This window comes from Chrysemys picta, chromosome 9 (genome assembly GCF_011386835.1).
Source record: "Chrysemys picta bellii isolate R12L10 chromosome 9, ASM1138683v2, whole genome shotgun sequence".
Classification (NCBI taxonomy): domain Eukaryota; kingdom Metazoa; phylum Chordata; order Testudines; family Emydidae; genus Chrysemys; species Chrysemys picta.
The window spans coordinates 78,376,567-78,398,015 of NC_088799.1; the positions used below are offsets into that span (position 1 = coordinate 78,376,567).

A 21,449-nucleotide genomic window follows, 5' to 3' on the forward strand; every position below is an offset into this window, starting at 1 on the left:
CCCTCGGACTGTGATGGGAGGGGGGATCCCTGCTCTGCGCTGGCTCAGCAGGGCCGCAGCCGGGGGCAGGTCATTGGGGAATGGATCTGTGAGGGGGTGCTGGGCTGTGAGGGAGTGGGGGATGCTGGGCAGTGGGGGAGATTTGTGTTGGAGTGCTAGGCAGTGAGGAGGTTGTTGGGGGGTGCTGGGCAGTGGGGGGTCTGTGTGGAGTGCTGTGTAGTTGTGGTGGGGCTATGGGAAGGGTAGTGCAGGGTGGGGGAGATCTGTGTGTGTTGGGGTGCTGGGCAGTGTGGGGTTTGTGGGGGTGCTGGGCAGAGATGGTGGTGTGCAGGGTGCTGGGCAGTTGTGGTGTGGCTGTGGGCAGGGGGGGGCAGTCGGGATAGCGGGTCCGGGGGAGGCTGGGCATAGGGAGTTGGGGGGGTGTTGGGTGGGGCGGGCTATGTGGCACGGCATGGGCCCACCCCGGAGGGGAAAGGGCACACTGGCAGCACAGGGCTGGGTGGGCCAGTGTGCATCTGGTGGCTGCCAGTTTGTAAACAGTGCCCTCACACTGGGCTGGGCAGAGCGGGGCCACCCCCTCCATGCCCCATTGCCCCTGGCCGGCCCTTATCTCCGGGTACTGACCTCCCCACACCATGCTCCATTCCCCCCATGGGGGCCCACAAATATGTTTGATGCCAGGCCCACAAAAGATTAATCTGGCGCTGGCTCCTAGGCGCGTGCAGGTGGTACTGGTGGTGGTGAAGGCAACTGGGCAGGCACATCCCTTTCTAGGGGGCCCATTGACTGTTCTGCCCTGTGGCCCGGAATTGCTGTCAGCAGGCCTGGTGTCGGGCCAGGAGATCTGCTGGCCACTGGCCCCAATTCGGGTTTTGGGGGGGGTAGAGAGCAATTAGCAGACCCTTCTAGGCTTTCAAAAAGTTTACGTGGTATATTCGTAGGTCTTTTCATCGCCCAGGGAGATGGACCTCATAAGTCCACTGGTCCCACACGCCGAACAATCTCAAACGATCCCTGCCATTTGCCAAGCAACTTTGATTCTGGGGGTAGCAATAACAGTAAGACTCCATCCCCGAGCTCAAAAGTCTGTAATTTTGCCCCCCCCCCCCGACTATACTGGAGTTTGAGGGCATGCTGCGCCTGCAGCAAATTCTCCCATGCAAACTCCCCCAGCTTCTGGAGACGTTCCTGCAGTTGCAGGATGTAGGGGACTGACCCCATGAGCCTTGATTCCTGTTCTTCCCAGGTTTTTCTGAGTAGGTCCAAGATTCCCCTTGGCTGTCTCCCAGAAAGGAGCTCAAATGGGGAGAATCCCATGGAAGCTTGGGGCCCCTCTCGCACTGCAAACAGCAGTGCGGGCAACAGCTTGTCTCACTGTTGCGAGTCGTCATCCACGAATTTCCAAACCATCACCTTTAGTGTTCCATTGAACCTCTTGACTAGCCCATCGGTCTGTGAGTGGTAGACCAATGTCCAGAGGGCTCGGGTGTTTAATAGATGACACAATTTGGCCATCAGCTTGGACGAGACATTCATTCCACGGTCTGTCAAGATTTCTCGGGATATTCCTATCCTGGCAAAAATCTTAAGAAGTTCTGCGGCGGGGGCCGTGGTGGTCCTTAGCAGGACAGCCTCCGAGTAGCGGATCACATAGTCAACTGCCACAAGGATATGCTGAAACTCTGACGTTCTTTTCCCCAAGGGCCCCACCAAGTCTAGGCTGATCCTCTTGAAGGGGACCCCGACAACTGGGAGTGGAATCAGAGGCACCTTCCCTACCCCCTTCGGGATGGTGTGCTGACGTTCTGGGCAGGAAGCACAAAAGTCCCACATCTCCTGGTGTATGCCTGGCCAGAAGAATCTCAGGGCCACTCGTTGCAAGGTCTTCTCATACCCCATATGCCTAGCCCAGGGCACTGCATGGGCCAGCCATAACAGGTCCCAATGAATCCAGTGGGGAACCAACAGCTGGCGGAGCTCTTCTCCCGTCTGAGGCACCTGGGTCACCTGATAAAGGGGATCCGAGTGGACCTCAAAACGAGGTCCTTGGAGGTGTCTTGGACCCGTGTCAGCTTGGGTTTCCGCATTCTAAATATGCTCCTGGGCCTGACTGAGGGTTGGGTCCTCCCTCTGTTCCCGTAAGAAATCCCCATTTACCACCAGCCACCCCTGGTCGGCATCCTCCCTCGGGTCACCCATTACACTGCTCTATATACTCTATGCTGAAATGTAAGTACAATATTTATATTCTAATAGATATATTTTATAATTACATGGTACAAATGAGAAAGTAAGCAATTTTTCAGTGATAATGATCTGTGACACTTTTGTATTTTTGTATCTGATTTTGGAAGTAAGTAGTTTTTAAGTGAGGTGAAACTTGGGGATACGCAAGACAAATCAAACTCCTGAAAAGAGTACAATAGTCTAGAAAGATTGAGAGGCACAGTTCCAGGGACAGAATGAGGGATGTGAACGCTTATAAATATTTGGCTTGGATGGTTTGTTCTTGGATTCTCTCTAGCCCCTGCCTTGAAACTTGTACGTAAATGGCTTAGCTGTTTCTTTCTATGAGGTTGACGATCTCATACTCTTGTTCAATTGCTGTATTCATGATGCGAGATTGCTGTTGATAAGAAGTCTTCTTGGATTGAGGGACACAGGTGCCGAGATTTCTGTGGTCAGCAGGGAACTGATCCAGGAGAAGGATTTATTGCCAGGGAAACTGGCAGAATTAGAGCTGGTAGGGGTTTACAAAGTCCTTGCACCTTTAGCTAAAGTACACATGCAAACTAGCGGTTTGCAGGCTGAGCTGACTGTTGCAACAGTGGCACACAATTTTGCACCGTTCTACTGGGGAATGATATCTTTAATCATGTGTCAGAATCTGTCCCAGGGTTGGTTAGCAGTGAGCAGGAATCTTGTGCTAAAAGCTCCCCGGGGGCGGGGGGGGGGGGGGGGGTATAAAGTCACATGGACTGCTGGGGGAATAGGAGGGTGTCTCGTAGGCCTGGTCTACACTACGATTTTAGGTCGAATTTAGCAGTGTTACCTCGATTTAACCCTGCACCCATCCACACGACGAAGCCCTTTTTTTCGACTTAAAGGGCTCTTAAAATCAATTTCTTTACTCCACCTCCGACAAGGGGATTAGTGCTGAAATAGGCCTTGCCGGGTCGAATATGGGGTAGTGTGGACGCAATTTGACGGTATTGGCCTCCGGGAGCTATCCCAGAGTGCTCCATTGTGACCGCTCTGGACAGCGCTCTCAACTCAGATACACTGGCCAGGTAGACAGTAAAAGTCCGGCGAACTTTTGAATTTCATTTCCTGTTTGGCCAGCGTTGTGAGCTGATCAGTACAGGTGACCATGCAGAGCTCATCAACAGAGGTGACCATGGAGTCCCAGAATCGCAAAAGAGCTCCAGCATGAACCAAACGGGAGGTACGGGATCTGATCGCTGTATGGGGAGATGAATCCGTGCTAGCTGAACTCAGTTCCAGTAAACGAAATGCCAAAACATTTGAAAAAATCTCCAAGGGCATGAAGGACAGAGGCTATAACAGGGACTCGCAGCAGTGCTGCGTGAAAATTAAGGAGCTCAGGCAAGCCTACCAAAAAACCAGAGAGGCAAACGGCCACTCCGGGTCACAGCCCCAAACATGCCGATTCTATGATGAGCTGCATGCCATTCTAGGGGGTGCAGCCACCAGTACTCCAACCCTGTGCTTTGACTCCATCAATGGAGTAGGACGCAACACGGAAGCGGGTTTTGGGGACAAGGAAGATAGCTCACAGCAAGGAAGCGGAGAAACCGGTTTCCCCAACAGTCAGGATCTGTTTCTCACCTTGGACCTGGAGCCAGTAACCCCCAAACCCACCCAAGGCGGGCTCCCGGATCCTGAAGGCGGAGAAGGGACCTCTGGTGAGTGTACCTTTGTAAATATTAGACATGGTTTAAAAGCAAGCATGTTTAATGATTAATTTGCCCTGGCATTCGCGGCCAGTACAACTACTGGAAAAGTCTGTTAACATGTCTGGGGATGGAGCGGAAATCCATGGCTGCCTGCAAGCCGAATTCTGTTGCCCGGCCCTGCGTGAGTGATCTCTCACACCAAACCGGCAGGCCCTCAATAAGAGGCAAAATGCGACCTTGTAATGAAAGCATATGTGCTATGTAATGTTAACAGCAAGGTTTACCGTGAAAGAGTGTACCCATTGTTCTATAAAATGTGTCTTTTTAACTACCACTCTCCCTTTTTTTCCCTCCACCAGCTGCATATGTTTCTCCTTCCCAGAGGCTAGCAAAGATTAGAAGGCGAAAAAAACACACTCGGGATGAAATGTTCTCTGAGCTCATGCTGTCCTCCCACACTGACAGAGCACAGCAGAATGCGTGGAGGCAGACAATGTCAGAGTGCAGGAAAACACAATATGAACATGAGGAGAGGTGGCGGGCTGAAGAGAGTAAGTGGCGGGCTGAAGATGATAGGTGGCGTCAGCTTGCTGACAGAAGGCAGGAGTCAATACTCAGGCTGCTGGAGGATCAAACTCAGATGCTCCAGTGTATGGTTGAGCTGCAGGAAAGGCAGCAGGAGCACAGACTGCCACTACAGCCGCTGTATAATCAACCGCCCTCTTCCCCAAGTTCCATAGCCTCCTCACCCAGACACCCAAGAACGCGGTGGGTGGGCCTCCGGCTACCCAGCCACTCCACCCCAGAGGATTGCCCAAGCAACAGAAGGCTGGCATTCAATAAGTTTGAAGTACAGTGTGGCCTTCTCCTTCCCTCCTACCCCACCCCTCCTGGGCTACCTTGGCAGTTATCCCCCTATTTGCGTGACGAATTAATAAAGAATGCATGAATGTGAAGCAACAATGACTTTATTGCCTCTGCAAGCGGGGATTGAAGGGGGGGGGGTGGTTAGCTTACAGTAAAGTAGAGTGAACCAAGGGGGTGGGGTTCATCAAGGAGAAACAAACAAAACTTTCACACCTTAGCCTGGCCAGTCATGAACTGGTTTTCAAAGCTTTGCTGATGCGCACTGTGCCCTCCTGTACTCTTCTAACCGCCCTGGGGTCTGGCTGCGCGTAATCAGCAGCCAGGTGATTTGTCTCAACCTCCCACCCTGCGCCAGCGCGCTTTTAAACGTCCAAATGCACGTTTTACCACCATTCTGCACTTGCTCAGCCTATAGTTGAACAGCTCCTGACTACTGTCCAGGCTGCCTGTGTATGGCTTCATGAGCCATGGCATTAAGGGGTAGGCTGGGTCCCCAAGGATAACTATAGGCATTTCAACACCCCCAACGGTTATTTTCTGGTCTGGGAAGAAAGTCCCTTCCTGCAGCTTTTAAACAGACCAGAGTTCCTGAAGATACGAGTGTCATGTACCTTTCCCAGCCATCCACATTGATGTTGGTGAAATGTCCCTTGTGATCCACCAATGCTTGCAGCGCCATTGAAAAGTACCCCCTTGTGGTTTATGTACTCACTGTCTTGGTGCTCCGGTGCCACGATAGGGATATGGGTTCCGTCTATCGCCCCACCACAGTTAGGGAATCCCATTGCAGCAAAACCATCCACTATGGCCTGCACATTTCCCAGAGTCACTACCCTTGATATCAGCAGCTCTTTGCTAGCATTGGCTACTTGGATCACAGCAGCCCCCACAGTAGATTTGCCCACTCCAAATTGATGCTCGACTGACCAGTAGCAGTCCGGCTTTGCAAGCTTCCACAGGGCTATCACCACTTGCTTCTCAACTGTGAGGGCTGCTCTCCTCTTGGTATTCTGGCGCTTCAGGGCAGGGGAAAGCAAGTCACAAAATTCCATGAAAGTGCCCTTATGCATGTGAAAGTTTCGCAGCCACTGGGAATCGTCCCAGACCTGCAACACGATGCGGTCCCACCAGTCTGTGCTTCTTTCCCGGGCCCAGAATCGACGTTCCACGGCATGAACCTGCCCCATTAACACCATGATGTGCACATTGCCAGGGCCCGTACTTTGTGAGAAGTCTATGTCCATGTCTATGTCCTCATCACTCTCGTCACCGCGTTGCCGTCGCCTCCTCGCCTGGTTTCGCTTTTGCAGGTCCTGGTTCTGCACATACTGCAGGATAAAGCGCGAGGTGTTTACAGTGCTCATAATTGCCGCAGTGGTCTGAGTGGGCTCCATGTTCCCAGTGCTATGGCATCTGCACTGAAAAAAGATGCAAAACGATTGTCTGCCATTGGTCTGACAGAGGGAGGGGTGACTGACGACATGGCTTACAGGGAATTAAAATCAACAAAGGGGGGTTTGCATCAAGGAGAAACACAAACAACTGTCATACAGAATGGCCCCCTCAAGGATTGAACTCAAAACCCTGGGTTTAGCAGGCCGTTGATTTCACAGAAGGAGGGAGGGGGGAGCAAATGAATACAAAACAAATCTGGTCTATTTCTTGTTTTGATCTTGTTTTGTACATCTTAAGCTGGCAGCACACGGTGCAGTAAGACTGCTAGCCATCATCATCTCCTGGGTGCTCACCAGAAGACAGTGCAGTATGACTGCTAGCCATCATCATCTCCTGGCTGCTCACCAGGAGATGGTGCAGTACAACTGCCAGCAGGACTGAGTCTTCAGGAGACGAAACTTAAAAAGGGAATGACCTGGCTGAGTCACTCCCATGTCTGCCCAGGCGCCCCTGACCAACCTCACCGAGGTCAGCTAAAAGAGCACCCAGGAGTATGACGAGAATGGCTACCAGTCGTAATGCACCATCTGCTGCCAAAAGGCAATGAGCTGCTGCTGTGTAGCAATGCAGTCCCACGTCTGCCAGCACCCAGGAGACGTACAGTGACTGTGAGCTGAGCGGGCTCCATGCTTGCTGTGGTATGGCGTCTGCACAGGTAACCCAGGAAAAAAGGCACGAAACGATTGTCTGCCATTGCTTTCACAGAGGGAGGGAAGGAGAGGGGGGCCTGACAACACATACCCAGAACCCCCCGCGACACTGTTTTTATCCCATCAGGCATTGGGATCTCAATCCAGAATTCCAATGGGCGGCGGAGACTGCGGGAACTGTGGGATAGCTACCCACAGTGCAACGCTCCGGAAGTCGATGCTTGCCACGGTACTGTGGACGCGGTCCACCGAGTTAATGCACTTAGAGCATTTGGGGGGGGGACACACAATCGACTGCATAAAAACGATTTCTAAAAAACCGACCTAATTTCGTAGTGTAGACATACCCTTCCTCTGTAGCAGTAAAGAATGCAGCTCTGGGGGCAGGGATGGTTGTAGCCAGTTCCTGTAGCCCCGGGGATCAAGGCAAGTTCCAGAGGGAGGGGCTGGATGAAGTCAGCTCCTGTCCCGTAATCATCTCCCTGGGGGAGTGGAATGATCCACCTTGTAGCAGGGGGGCCACCCCAGCTGCCAACTGCCAGGAAGTTGCAGGTCAGCAGGGGGCAGGGCCTGCCCTGGGGTGCACAGAGACATGTGTCCCAAAGGTGGAAGTTGGGGTCCTGGTGACCGCTGCAATGGGAACAGTACACTGTTCCCAAGGACACTGTAGCTGGAAGCAAGCCCAACCTGAGTGAAAAGGGGGGAATTTTTCTGGCCAGTGAAGGGTCTGCCATAGCTGGTAGCTGTGAGCCCACAGCTGGACCAGGGTCACCTTCCCTTTTGGGGGACAGAAGGGTGTATGACCCAGAGGGGAGCCCAGAATTGGAAACCCAGACGGAAGGTGATGGGGGACCGGAGAGTCCGCCCACCTTTTGTAGGGAGGATCTTTCCCAGAAAGGGGGTGAAAAGTCTGCATTTAAAATGCCAGTCCCCTCTCCTGTGGATCAGGTTTTAAGGGAAAACCAGAGGTCAGATCTCCTGGGAGTGGGGGGAGGGGAGTCCATCCAGCTGATCTGTTGGGAACAGAAAGTGGGGTGGCCAAAGGGGTCCTACCAATCCAAAGCACCCCATTGAAAAATGTTGTTGTTCCTGCTACGCTTTTAAGAGATAAAACTGTCTCTTCAAGGCAGGAGGAAGAAAAACTTTGCCTTACTTCACAAGGGAGTGGTGTCCAGCCCAGAGAAATTCCAGAGGGGGTGGGCCGAGGGCAGGCATGGCTGCAGTCAGGGCCGGCTCTAGGTACCAGCGCTCCAAGCATGTGCTTGGGGCGGCACTTTCCAAGGGGCGGCACTCCAGCTCTTTTTTTTTTTTTTTTGCTTGGGGCGCAAAAAGCCGGGAGCTGGCCCTGAGCAGAGGTGAACTGCGGCAGTGGGGGTCGCGGGGAGGGCCACAGGAAGTAACCCTTGGGGGGGGGCAGAGGAACCACTCCCCCCAGCTCATCTCCGCTCCACTGCCGCCTGTTCCCCATAGCGCGCCGCCGCTCTGCTTCTCCCTCCTCCTTCCCAGGCTTGCCACGTGAATCAGCTGTTTTGCGGCAAGCCTGGGAGGGATGGGGGAGAAGCAGAGTGGCAGCGGTGTGCTCAGGGGAGCAGGCAGAGCGGAGGTGAGCTGCGGCAGTGGGGGGTACGGGGAGGGCCACAGGAAGTAACGGGGCGCAGAGGAACTGCTCCCCCCCAGCTCAACTCCACTCCACTGCCACCTGCTCCCCCGAGCATGCCCCTGCTCTGCTTCTCCCCCCCCAGGCAAGCCTGGGAGGGAGGGGTGGGAGGGGAAATGCGGCATGCCCAGGGGGAGGAGGCGGGGCTTTGGGGAAGGGGTTGGAATGGGGTGGGGAAGGGGCGGAGTTGGAGCGGGGCCAGGGGGCACGGGAAAATGTTTTTGCTTGGGGCGGCAAAAAACTTGGAGCCGGCCCTGGTTGCAGTACTCCCTTTCCTTGCCAAAGCCCCGAACACATGCCTGAATTAAAAGCCTTCTCCAAAGAGGCAGAAGAATCTGCATCAGAGTGCCTACCGGGGGCACAAAGAAACAGGAAAATGCAGTAGACACGAAACAAGCTCAATTGTGTGAACAAAGCCTGTCCACCGTAGATTTGCTGTTAATATTGTGTCTTTTACTACTTCATTTATGGGTCAAGACAAATGAGTTAATACTAGTGGTCAACCCTTTAAAGATGTGGGACATACCTGATTGGTGGAAGAACCTGTTGTACATGCTAGGGATGGTGACAAGACAGCCCCACAAGCATGTTACTTTTCAGCCTATACCTGTAAACAGACTGGAAGCTTGGCACGGCAGCAAAAGCATAACAGGACCATGCTGCTGTGTAGAAGGGGAAACTGAGGCACGCCGCCTTATGGCATTGGTGGCTAAATGCCACCATAAGCTTTATACAGGGTAAAACGAATTTATTTGGGGTTTGGACCCCATTGGGAGTTGGGCATTTGAGTGTTAAAGACAAGAACACTTCTTAAGTTGCTTTCAGTTAAGTCTGCAGCTTTGGGGCACGTGGTTCAGACCCTGGAGCAGATTGGCGATAGGGTGACCAGATGTCCCGATTTTATAGGGACAGTCCTGATTTTTGGGTCTTTTTCTTATATAGGCTCCTATTAACCCCCACCCCCTGTCCTGATTTTTCACATTTGCTGTCTGGTCACCCTAACTGGCGTGTCTGGCTCAGCAAGACAGGGTGCTGTAGTCCCAAGCTGGCAGGGAAAGCTGGGGCAGAAGTAGTGTTGGCACATCAATTGGCAGCCCCCAGGGGGTTTCTGTGATCCAACCCGTCACAGTACAGATCAGTCACTTTCTTCTGCCAGACTGCTAAATTGTACCACTGCAGTGTCATTAGCAAGCACTGGAAGTGTTTTGGAGCTGCTAGCAGTGGCTTTTTAAAAATTTAGTGGTTACTTTCTATGCAAATAGTTTCCCATGTGTGAACATACAGGTGTAACTTTTCACGTGCGAATGCTATTATAAGATATTCCTTTCAACTGGGTTATATCTTTGTTCCGTTGGAGATCGTGGCCTTGCCATGAAAGCTAACAGTTGTACCTTTGTACTGGTAGTGCTCCAAGCTTCATCTCACTGGCATCTCATAGCATGATTGCCTCTTCAGGCACATCATAGTATTACAGAAGGGGATAGATGGTCACCAGCATCTTGATATGTGTGATGGCTGCATCATGGTGAGGTAACCATGTTCTTACTGCCATCTTTGTCGAATAGTCATCTCAGGGGGTTGCATACATCTGAGAGGCTTGGAAGAAATGTTATCAGATAGTTTAGAAATCCTAATGGTCTCTAAACTGATTTAATATCTTTAGATGTGGGCATCTGCTGTATTGCTTTTACCATCTGGGGTCAGGTTGTAGCTCATGAGAGATCAGCAAGTGTCCCACATAGGTGTTATGTGCACAGCATCAACACAGATGAGTTAGATAAAAACAGAAATACTCTTGCTGGAAGGTTGCAGCATAACACTAATATGTTTCTTAGAATTCAGAACAATAACACACAAGAACCCAGAAACTGAGAGAGAGAAAACAGGCTGCTCCCTAAGGCAGTGAGGCAAAACTCACCCAGCTTGATTTAAGATGGCTCTTACCAGACTGACTCTAATTGCATGCTTTGCTACAAAGTCCCCTAGATTGTAAACAGGACCGAAAACCACCACCACCCTTGCTCTTCAAGTGATAGTTCACTATTCCAATGCAGTCCTCCATATATCACAGTATGGTACTGCAGTCCATCACAAATTCATTTTGTTTTTATTCAATTTTAGATATACTTATCTGACTCTTTCTATCAGACAAATGAGGTTGTGGTTGTGATTCACCACAGCTTTCATCATGCTGTCTCCGCATCTGTACATCAGTTATGACAGTGATCCCTGCAATCCTGTTAGTACATCTTATTGATGGCACGGACATTCTTCCCCTGCAGGTTTGATTCCAAACAGCATTCCCAATCATCTGTATCTAACTGCAAGATGCGGCGTGGTTGCTGTTATCCTTATCGAGTAGCACTTGCCAATATCCATCTCTGGCATCAGATACTAAGAATTTTTGTTTTTGCCAAGTCAAGTAGTATTTCATCAATTGTAGGCTTTGGCAGTGAATTCTTTTTAGTGCTTAGTTTAAATTGCTTTAGTCTATGCAAATATGCAGCTTGCCTTCTCAGTGGCTTCCGTGTTGCTTATCCAACTAGTGGGCTCTTTGAGTTAAGCAATGATGCCTTCTTTTTCCATTTGCTTTACTGCCTTGTTATTTCATGTTTTAAGATGTTAATCACGTCAGCCATTTTGTGCAATATGGCAATATATTGATCTATTGCAGGGGTCGGCAACCTTTCAGAAGTGGTGTGCCGAGTCTTCACTTATTCACTTAAGGTTTCGCATGCCAGTAACACATTTTAATGTTTTCTAGAAGGTCTCTCTATATAAGTCTATATTATATAACTAAACTATTGTTGTATATAAAGTAAACAAGGTTTTCAAAATGTTTAAGAAGCTTCATTTAAAATTAAATTAAAATGCTGATCTTACGCCGCCGGCCCGCTCAACCTGCTGCCAGCCTGGGGCTCCATTCACCTAGTTTGGCAGCGGGCTGAGCGGGGCTGGCAGCCAGGCCCCCAGCCTGGCAGTGGGCTGAGCGGCTCAGCCTGCTGCTGGTCTGAGGTTCTGTCCGTCGGCTGCTGCCAGCCGGGGTCCTGGCTGCCAGCCCCGCTCAGCCCACTGCCAGTCTGGGGTCCCGGCCCTGCCCACATAGAGGGGTACCTACCTTCTCCCTGGTTTGAGCCCATTCTTTTCCTCTCTCTCTGCACTGAGCTGAGGGTGGGAGTGCACTGAGCACAGGGCTGGGGGTGAAAGGGCAGGCTGGGGGTTGGGGTGCAGAGTCTGGCCAGGAGCTAGAATGAGGGAGGGGGCTCAGGGTTGGGGCAGGAGGTTTGGGTGTGGAGCGCTTACCTGGGACAGCTCCCATTTGGTGCGAGGGGTGCAGGTGGGAATGTGGGGGGGGGGTGCAGGAGCTCCTGTTTGGTGCTCAGGGTGGGGGTGGAGATGTGGAGGGGTGCAAGAGTCAGGGTATGGGGTGTGGGGGGGTATGTGTGGGGGGTGCAGGAGTCAAGGCTGGGGTTGTGGGAGGTGCAGGGGTCAGGGCAGAGGGCTGGGTATGTGTGGGGGTGCAGAAGTCAAGGCTGGGGTTGTGGGGGGGTGCAGGGGTCAGGGCAGAGGGCTGGGTGTGTGTGGGAGGTGCAGGGGTCAGGGCAGAGGGCTGGGTGTGTGTGAGGGGGTGCAGGGGTCAGGGCAAAGGGCTGGGTGTGTGAGGGGGTGCAGGGGTCAGGGAAGAGGGCTGTGTGTGTGTGGGAGGTGCAGGGGTCAGGGCAGAGGGCTGGGTGTGTGTGGGAGGTGCAGGGGTCAGGGAAGAGGGCTGGGTGTGTGAGGGGGTGAAGGGGTCAGGGAAGAGGGCTGGGGTGCTCGGCTCGTGGGGGTGCTCCCGGCCCCCTGCCACGAGCGGCTCACGGCAGGGGCTGGAGGGGATATGCCCCGATTCCACCCCTTTCCCCAAGGCCCTGTCCCCACCTCTTCTCTGCTTCCTCTCCAAGCAGCGAGCATGCTGCGGCTCCACTTCTCCCCCTCCCCCTCGCAAGGGCGATCAGCTGATTGGCGGAGGGGAGGAGAGGAGAAGGGGCAGGAAAGCAGCACACTGGGGGAAGAAGCAGGGGAGGGGGAGCTTGGCTGCCAGGCGGACCAAGCTTCTGCCTCCTGTCCCTGCAGGAGAGAGCGGTGAGTGGCGCTGGGACCTTGGCAGGCAACAGGCACCAGTGTGCCATTAAAAATCAGCTGGAGTGCCGTCTTCGACACGCATGCCGCAGATTGCCAACCCCTGATCTAATGTTTATCCAGATTCTTAATTATACTTGTTGAAAAGATAGTATTTGTATATGACAATATTTGTGGGTTAAATATGCTTTTGGGGCACTTCTATGATTGTGCATGGGTCTTACCTAGCAGAATCCAGCCCTGTTGGACCTGCTGAATTAGTCAGTGTTGGTATCCAGGGGGCTATAACCAGGTCCTGATCTGAGAGTGGGTGTGTGACGTTGCAGTCTATATAATTTTATTAATTTTATAAAAATATGCTAATGAGGGAATATAATGTAACTGGAATATGCTTCATGCAAAAGGTCTCTTGTAAGGTATCATTTCAAAGCTTATAATCTACTGAGTGATCATCCTATTTCTATAAATGTACCACTCTTGTATCTGAAACTAGAAATATGAAATATAACTGTGAAGGCCTATTGTAATTATGCAAAGCGTGGGCCATTAATGGTGGTTTGGAATCTTGATGATTCCCATTAACCAGGACAATTGTCTGCAGATGGCTGTGTTTACATGTAAGTCTTCCTGTATACGTGTGTTCTGGCAAATGGGCAATGAAGTCTTGCAGTGACATGTGATCATGTCACCTGAACTGGAATCCGTCTTTAACCTGGTGTCTTTCCATTGAGAAGGAGGGGCGGGGAACCCAGAGAGGGACAAAGGATTCCCACCTTATGCAAAAGATATATAAAGGGGTGGAACAGAACAGAGAGGAGGAGCCATCATGAAGAATCCCCTAGCTACCATCTGAGCTGGAACAAGAGCTGTACCAGGGGAAAGAATTGTGCCCAGGCCTGGAAGGTGTCCAGTCTGAGGAAAAAACTTACTGGAGCATCTCTGAGGGTGAGATTATCTGTATTCAGTTTGATTAGACATAGATTTGCGCATTTTATTTTATTTTGTTTGGTGACTTACTTTGTCCTGTCTGTTACTACTTGGAACCACTTAAATCCTACTTTCTGTATTTAATAAAATCACTTTTTACGTATTAATTGACCCAGAGTATGTATTAATACCTGGGGGAGCAAACAGCTGTGCATATCTCTCTATCGGTGTTATAGTGGGCGAACAATTTAAGTTTACCCTGTATACGCTTTATACAGGGTAAAACAGCTTTATTTGGGTTTAGACCCCTTTGGGAGTTGGGCATCTGAGTGTTAAAGACAGGAACACTTCTGTTAGCTGCTTTCAGATAAACCTGCAGCTTTGGGGCAAGTAATTCAGACCCTGGGTCTGTGTTGGAGCATACGGGAGTGTCTGGCTCAGCAAGACAGGGTGCTAGGGTCCTGAGCTGGCAGGGAAAGCAGGGGTAGAGGTAGTCTTGGCACATCGGGTGGCAGCTCCCAGGGGGTTTTCTGTGATCCAACCCGTCACAGGGTGAATTGCAAAATTCCACCCAGAAGAGCTAAGGGCCTGACCCCTGTAGGGGAGACACTCAGAGAGACCCTGAGAAGGAACAGCAGTCTCATAACTAGCCCCATAACTGTGACACAGGGTGCTCAAAAGGTCAATGTTCTGCCCCCAGATAAAAGCACACAACAATGATTTGTGTGCACATATGCCATGGTAATAGACAGAAATGGGAACAGAACTTGGCTCAAAAGGTTTATAGAAAAACTAGTATAGTTTTGGAGTTCTCCACAATTAACCAAGCACAATTTCTGGGGCTTAAGCAACAGTTCCAGCAGACTTTCAAGATATGCCAGTCACACAAGCATAGTGATTGGGTAGGAAACCAAATATTTCCTTATACTTGAAGGCTTCTGAATCCTTCTGGTGACTTTGCAACTTCTCTGCTAGCAGTCTTCAGCTGAAAGGGGGTTGAGATAACCACCAGAATCTATTTTACATACATTTTTTCAGTGAAAAGTGACTGCTTGACTTCCCCCAGTTGCTCCATAAGGAAGTTCACAGCTTTTTGTAACTGATGTGTTTCAAGACCATGGTGCTATGACCTTGTTTTTAGAAGTCTTTTTTCTTACAGGGCATTAACTTGCTTCTGTCTATGATGCATGAGACAGAAAATATTTGTACATATTTATTCCAATACATAGGGATCAAATGTGTGTTTTAAGCCCAGCCGATGACCCGTGTTAACATACTTAAGTAGCACTGCTAGATTCCCTTGATGCTTGTACTGTGGCTTAAGGGGAGGAAAGCCATTTTTCCTTCACACCACATCACTTATCCACACCCAGCATGCATACAATTACTGATGAGTTACTTGTGGCCTGACAACTCTACTGGCCTCAGTGGGTGTTTGGAGTGTGCACACAGCAGGGAATGGATGCTTGTTGTAACACCTAGGTCATTTCCCCTTCTTTTTTGAATAGGGAAATGGGATCTTTAATTTCCACTCATGACCACCAAAGACAGGAAAAAAGGAACTCTGTCTTAACAACTCATCCACAGAATGGCGTCTTCATGCTCCCTGAGATGCTGTAATACAAACCACATTCTCTGCTGTCTATTCCATACTCTTGCATTATTATCTTTCCACATGCTTAATATTGTTATCTCCATACTTAGCTAATTGAATCACAGAACTGTAGAAATTATAGCTGAAAATGACTTATTAGGTTATCTGGTCCCTCCCATATCAATGCAAGATTTTTCCCTGCACAAATTTATGTAGTGCTTTGTCTAAACTACCTTCTAATGTCCCCTGCTAATGAGTCTTCACTGCTCCCTTGATACACACTGTCTAGAAGATCTTACTGTCCTGTTTTTTTCCTCATGAGCATTTTAAATTTTCCTTTGCTTAATTGCCTGCCATTATTCATAGCCATTCCTCATTTTCTAGAAACTGTGCATAGGGAATAAGTGATGTACTCAGCTGCTATTGGTGTTCAATAGAAATTATGCATGTGGCCTTGTAAATGTGTGTTTAGATTATATTTGTAATTGTATTGCTATTGACTAAGCAGAAAATTGTGTTCCTCAAGAGATGCCTGAGTATGTGGGGTTGGGAAAGGCTGCCCCTCAGGAACCATGTGCCAGATCATCTGGTGGTAGATCATCAGCAAAGCCACTCCTTAGCCACTTTTGCAGACTTTGGACTTTGGTTGGAGCAGCCCTCCCACTCCATGGGAGGAAAGATAGATAGATCTGTGTTTTAACTGGCCCTGCCACTCTCTTGATTCTTCCTCAGAAACAAACATTAATTCTAGGTAGCACAGAAGGACTCCCACAGATAACATCCGTGCTGTGTGCAGGGGCTGTGGCCCCCTTGCTTAGGCTTTAGGAATCCTGTCTGAAGTACCCCACTTGGGACAGAAGGCACGTTGGCTTTCAGGCAGTATCTTTCCTGCAAGTTGATCAATCAGCCAGTTTAGCATAACTCGGGCAAGTATCTTTCCTGCAGCAGTAAGGAGTGAGATGTCATGATGGTTATCACAAGAAGTATGATTGTCTTTCCTTTTGTAAAAGAAAATAATGTTGGCATCTTTAAGTTCCTGTGGCACAGCCTCCTGTTCCCAAAAGCTTAAGTAGAGGCCAGTGAGCTTCCTGATCAGCTCACGGCCCCCACATTTGAAAATCTCCACAGGAATACCATCTGGACCCACTGCTTTGCCATTGGACATTTGCTTAACAGCTTTCCATACTTCAAATATGCTCAGCAGAATTGAGAGTTGGTCTTGAATTGGAAGTTGTTCAAGATCATGTGCTGATGCTGACATGATGGAAGGGAAGTTCAGAACCTTCTTAGGGTACGTCTATACCCAGCCGCTAGTTCGGCGGCTGGCAATCGAACTTCTGGGTTCGACTTATCGCGTCTTGTCTGGACGCGATAAGTCGAACCCGGAAGTGCTCGCCGTCGACTGCGGTACTCCAGCGCGGCGAGAGGAGTACCACGGAGTCGACGGGGGAGCCTGCCTGCTGCGTGTGGACCGAGGTAAGATCGAACTAAGGTACTTCGAACTTCAGCTACGTTATTCACGTAGCTGAAGTTGCGTACCTTAGTTCGATTTGGGGGGTTAGTGTAGACCAAGCCTTACAATGTTCAGCCCATCTTTTCAGAATTTGTCCACAATGAGACAGCAGTAATGACTCATCTGCATTCCAGGCAGGGCTGGTACCATTAGGTTGCAGGTCATACACAATGTTCAATTAATTAAAAAACTGTTTGGAGTCTTTTTGGTCTGCTGCTGATTCAAGCTGCCAGCTTTCATTTTTCACCAGCTATCCTTCATGTGGCAAAACTTTGCTTGCACATTATATTTTATATGTGAATAAGCCATCTTTTTAGTAGATGAGTTTTTATTGTTTATCCATAATGTGTGAAGAGCATGCATGGATCTCAGGAATTGCTTTTTCTCAACATCATTTTCATCAAACCAGGCCTGCTGCTTCCTCTTTACAAAACTGAGGACTTCTTTAGATGCATCAAACGCTGTTTCCTTTAAAAATGACTAGGCAGAGTCAGACTTTATTATGTCCAACTGAGAAAGTGTCATGAACTTCACTTTTTTAACAAGCCTTGTGCACATGAGTTCAGTCTTCAGCACGTGCACATTTAGCTTGGATGCTGGAGACTGAGGACATCAGTGCTGTTTTAATTGGAGGATCAGTGTCATTTTACATCTCACAAGCCAATGCTCAGACCACATGCATGCTCCCTGCATTGCATGGGTGATGTTGATGTCCCAGGTGTTCATTTATTCCTTTAGGTACCCAATCACGTTGGTGGACAATGACATAGTCAAATGCCAATGACCAGAATGGGGATGCATCCAAGTTGTTTTGCTCTTCATTGCTGGGTGGAATATTGTGTTTGTGATGACTAGCTGGCTCTCCATGCACTTTGTGAGGATCAGTATGCCATTTGAGTTCTCTTTCCTGACACCATGTTTACTAATTACTTTAGGCCAAGCTTTGTGAGTGCAGCCAACTGTGGTGTTAGTCTCCTAGGAGAATTAATTTGTCACAGTGATGAGCTGTCTTTATGGTGGGGTTGAAGTCTTTGTAGAATTTTTCTTTGACATTCCCTGGGTGCAAAGTTCAGTATTCTTTGTGTATGATGTTGCTTTTTACTACACAGTTGGATGGCCAGCTAGTCCTGGCCTACTAGCAAGTAGATAATGGAGTGAGCGATATCTAGGGATCCTCTTCTCACTCTTCCCTGGATTAAGGAAAGCAGCGCTATCCCTAAAGAAGGCTGTTCTGTCACATGAGAAGATACGGACACTGATATTGCTTCGAGTCAGCAATGAATGACCATCACTCTCACACCTTCTGTGTGCAGATTTGTGAGTAGGACACCCCGCAGCATCCTCTGCCATCACCACTTGCCCATCACTTTAGGACTTTCAAAGAATGGAACAAGTGAAGAGATAGCAAGGAGTAAGGACTGTAGACCTGCACAGAGTTGTTTAAAATGGTACTGGGATAGATGACTTGTGCCTCCCTGTACAGGAGGGGATGACAATCTAAAGGGGAGGGCACGTGACCTCCCCATGTGTCTCCTCTGCCCATTGACACCCCCAACCTACCCTGCACCCAGCTCAGGGCTGCTGCGCTCTCCCCACCCCATGTTACCTGTGGGGGAGCTCTCGGTCCTTCTCTCCCTGAGCCTCCCTCCACATGCTTGGCTGCTCTGCCTTGCAGCAGGGCGGGGAGTGGGGCGGAGCTGCTCCTGCCTGAGAGAGCCTGGCTGGGAGGCAGCAGTGGCTCCTCCCTGCCTGGGCCCTGCTGCCGGGGATAGGAGTGAGCACGCTGGGGAGGGGAGGAGGCCGCCGCTGCCTCCCAGCGAGGCTCTGTCAGGCAGAAGTGGCTCCATCCCGCTCCCCGCCCAGCTGCCAGGGAGAGTGGCCAAATGTGCTGGGGTAGGGAGGTGCAGGAAGAGAAGGACAGAGCTCTCCTCCCTCCCCACCCCCAGCAGGCCAATCTGGGGGGAGGCACTTGACCTACTCACCCCCCGCCCCCGCATGTCTCCTCTGCTAGGATGTGCATGACTAGTCTCACACTCTCCTTTTTGTTGGCCATTTTGTCCACTGATGCAAAAGGCTGCAATGGGTGGGCTGACAAACAACGATGGAGCACTTTGCGATGTGCAGGTGAAACAATTGAGACAATCACATGCAGAACCCATCAACAGCCAAAGCACTGCCTGGGCTGTGCAGCAGTGCTGAAGCTTGCTTGCTAACACCACTGGAAAATGAAGCAGAAAGCGCTTGGTCCATGGGCCATGACTGGCTAGCAGGCCAGATAGCCCCAGTTTGAATACGGATTATGCCTTCTTCTAGATCAAATGCCTACTGGAGCTAAGAAGTCTGGTCTACCCTAGCAATGGACCGCTTTTTGTTGGTCCCCACCCTTTGACCTGTCCAGCTGGGGTGGCCCTAACAGTTGTTAAACTCCTGCCAGCATAGCTCTTGGGCTCATTGGAATTTGCAGTCCTTCCCACCGTGTCAAGGTGCAGTCCCAGGTAAGGAAAACTATTTACTGCTTGTTAAATACTAATACATTTACAAATATAACCCACATTTCCAAAGCTGCATGCACAATTTACATGAAACGCCAACAGCAGCTGAATAGATCATTTATTTCCTATGCACTGTCCGTCTCTCAGAACTATGCAACTGAAACTCATTCTGCTATTTTGCAAGCACCTACTGTGCACAGAAGGTCATGTCGTTTCCAGGACCTCTTTGGCTATTTCCAAGGAATATACGTGCTCTGTGTTTCACTAGTTGCTCATTATTCTTTTCCCAGCAATGAGCCACTGTCCAGTTTTACATAACTGGACAACGCTGAATTTTCTATTAAAATGAACCCACATGCTAGATAGATTTTCCAAATAAGCAGTGGACAATACATTAAAAGTATATTTATAACTGTTTTCTCCCACTGCTGGCAAATTCTTTGGGAAAAAACAGATATTCTGATGAGATCTCAATGAGATAAAAAGGCAATTTGGAGGGAATTAAAAAGAAAATATCAAAAATGATTTAGGGGAAACAGATTTGTGAAAGAAGATTAGAAAAACAATATGTGTACATCTTGTCCAGAAAATGACTATAGGCATCTTCTTCTGGGGAGGGGGGAGGATGTGATTACAACTTACATAGCACTTAGCCCTGTTCTACAGTACGAGTGTAGGTCGAATTTAGCAGCGTTAGATCGATTTAACCCTACACCCATCCACACGATGAAGCCATTTTTGTCGACTTAAAGGGCTCTTAAAATCAATTTCTGTACTCCTCCCCGACGAGGGGATTAGCACTGAAATTGACATCGCCGGGTCGAATTTGGGGTAGTTTGGATGCAATTCGATGGTATTGGCCTCCAGGAGCTATCCCAGAATGCTCCATTGTGACCGCTCTGGACAGCACTCTCAACTCAGATGCACTGGTCAGGTAGACAGGAAAAGCCCCAGGAACTTTTGAATTTCATTTCCTGTTTGACAAGCGTGGCGAGCTGATCAGCACAGGTGACCACGCAGAGCTCATCAGCACAGGTGACCATGCAGTCCCAGAATTGCAAAAGAGTTCCAGCATGGACCGAACGGGAGGTACTGGATCTGATCGCTGTTTGGAGAGACGAATCCATGCTATCAGAACTCCGTTCCAAAAGACAAAATGCCAAAATATTTGAAAAAATCTCCAAGGGCATGATGGACAGAGGCTACAACAGGGACCCACAGCAGTGCGGCGTGAAAATTAAGGAACTCAGGCAAGCCTACCAAAAAACCAAAGAGGCAAATGGTCAGAGCCCCAGACATGCCGCTTCTATGATGAGCTGCATGCAATTCTAGGGGGGGCCCCTACCACAACCCCACCCCTGTCTGTGGACACCTGCAAGGGGGGAGTCTCATGCAACAGGGATGAGGATTTTGCGGACAAGGAAGATGAGGAGGTGGAGGAGGATGAAGATAGCGCACAGCACGCAAGCAGAGAAACCATTCTCCCTGACAGCCAGGAACTGTTTATCACCCTGTAGCCTATACCCTCCCAACCCTCCCAAGGTGGGCTCATGGACCATGAAGCCGGAGAAGGCACCTCTGGTGAGTGTACCTTTGTAAATATAATGCATGGTTTAAAAGCAAGCATGTTTAATGATTAATTTGCCCTGGCATTCACGGCCAGTACAGCTACTGGAAAAGTCTGTTAACGTGTCTGGGGATGGAGCGGAAATCCATGGCTGCCTGCAAGCCGAATTCTGTTGCCCGGCCCTGTGTGTGTGATCTCTCACACCAAACCGGCAGGCCCTCAATATAAGAGGCAAAATGCGACCTTGTACCGAAAGCGCATGTGCTATGTAATGTTAACAGCTTGGTTCACAGTGAAAGAGTCTACCCATTGTTCTCTAAAATGTGTCTTTTTAAATACTACGCTCCTTTTTTTTCCTCCCATGGCTGCAAATGTTTCAACGCTACCCCTATCTTCTCCGTCCCAGAGGCTAGCACAGATAAGAAGGCGAAAAAAATTCACTCACCATGAAATGTTCTCTGAGCTCATGCAGTCCTCCAGCACTGAAAGAGCTCAGCAGAATGCGTGGAGGCAAACAATGTCAGAGTCCAGGAAAGCAGAAAATGAACGCAAGGACAGGAGGGACGAATGAGAAGAGAGGTGGCGGGAGCAAGAAGAGAGGTGGTGGCAACGCGATAATCGGAGGCAGGATGCAATGCCGAGGCTACTGGGGGATCAAACTGATATGCTCTGGCATCTGGTGGAGCTGCAG

At 49.8% G+C, this 21,449-nt stretch overlaps 1 long non-coding RNA gene across 3 annotated transcripts in view; it reads left to right on the forward strand.

The window, feature by feature from the left end:
* The window catches only part of LOC122173996 (uncharacterized), a 221,944-nt gene that overhangs the window by 134,657 nt on the left and 65,838 nt on the right, over positions 1 to 21,449 (forward strand). The window lies entirely within an intron of this gene.